Below are 1653 nucleotides of genomic sequence, written 5' to 3'. Positions count from 1 at the left end.
AGTACCCAATTTTCCCTTTTACTGGGTTTTTAAATTTAATTGAGGGTGTTTTGTGTTTGGGGTTTGGATTGACATACAAATAATGGATTATTATGGTTTGTTTATTCTTCATTCTTCATTCATAATTAATGGTTTCAAAACATTGATTAAAGCCACAAACCTTGATTTATTTGAGAAAATAATTAGGCTGGTAAGAATAAAACAACAAGAACTCAAAGCATTAAACTTTGTTTAATAAATTCACCAGAATAAGAAGAATTTACTTGGCATGATTAATCATTCTTCATAACCACTTTATATTTGGGAAAAATCATAGAAAGACATAATCTTTATTTATATTGGGAAATAGTAGAGATTCACATAGAGATTAAGTATTCATATAATGATCCATTAGAAGTATATCAAGATCAATACCCATGATCATACACCCTATCTAACGGGGACACAACCTTAGTTTGTTTTACCATAAACTTCCACCAAATCAATAGATTAGCAATTAGTTATAAAAAACCAACCTTTGCCAAAACTCATCGGATTAAGATATTAGACCCAAAATTTAGCACCTACGATTTTAGTAAACTTTTCACACCATATTCCCTTGACCCCAACCTTTGTTGGGTTACTATATTTGACAACGTCCGCGTTATACCATTAATAGCGTAATTTGAGCGTATCAAATTTTGGCGCCGTCGTCGGGGAATACGGTTTTAAAATTACTAAATAGTGTTTGCTTTATTGAAGTCTTTGTTTATTCCATCACACCTTGTTTTCTACTCGTGTAAACGTGAATATGAACTCTAATCAAGAAAATCAACGTGCCGGTAAACTGTGGGAATCGGTTGATCAATCCGGCAACGAGTCGATGAAGAGAATGTGTTCGCTGAGCTTGTTCCAGAGGAGGATTATGCATCTGCTATTGTTCAGCCTCGAGTTGGAGCAGCGTCTGTGAAGCCAACCAATCCATTCCCATAATAACATCAAAGTCCACCATTTTCAACTCATGTAAATCAATAATAGTACGATGATCACAAATCACAACTACACAATTTTTATATACTCGGCTAGCTATTACCGCTTCACTAACGAGTGTCGATACCTCGAAAGGTTTTATTGACTCCGGTTTGACCCCAAATCGACCCGCAATATATGGAGTAACATATGACAATGTGGAGCCCGAATCAATCAATGCATATAAATCAAGAGAAAATACCCATAATATACCTGTAACAACATCAGGGGAGGACTCAAGATCCTGCCGTCTAGCCAAAGCATAAATATACTGCTGGGGACCACTAGAATATGGAGCTCCTCCTCTACCTCTACAGCGACTAACTGGTGTCTGAAAGCCTTGCCCCCGAGAGCGTATAGATGATGAATACCCGACTGCCGACCCTCGAGGCTGGATCCTATCCCTACCACCAACCGAAGGGTAGTCACGCATGATATGGCCTGGCCGACCGCATGTATAGCAAACATGTAAGCCTAATCGACAGTGGCCCCAATGTAACTTCCCGCACTGAGAACATCCTGGCATGGGTGTCCTTGCCTAACCCGAGTCGCCTCTGTAATGAGAACCGGAAGCTCTAAAACTCTAACTCGGCTCGGAGTGAGTAGATCTATCAAATCTCTGGCTTGTAAACCGTGGAGGTGCAC

The sequence above is a fragment of the Lycium ferocissimum genome, chromosome 5 (genome assembly GCF_029784015.1).
Source record: "Lycium ferocissimum isolate CSIRO_LF1 chromosome 5, AGI_CSIRO_Lferr_CH_V1, whole genome shotgun sequence".
NCBI classification, from domain to species: Eukaryota; Viridiplantae; Streptophyta; class Magnoliopsida; order Solanales; family Solanaceae; genus Lycium; species Lycium ferocissimum.
Note: the sequence above shows the minus strand (reverse complement) of the source record.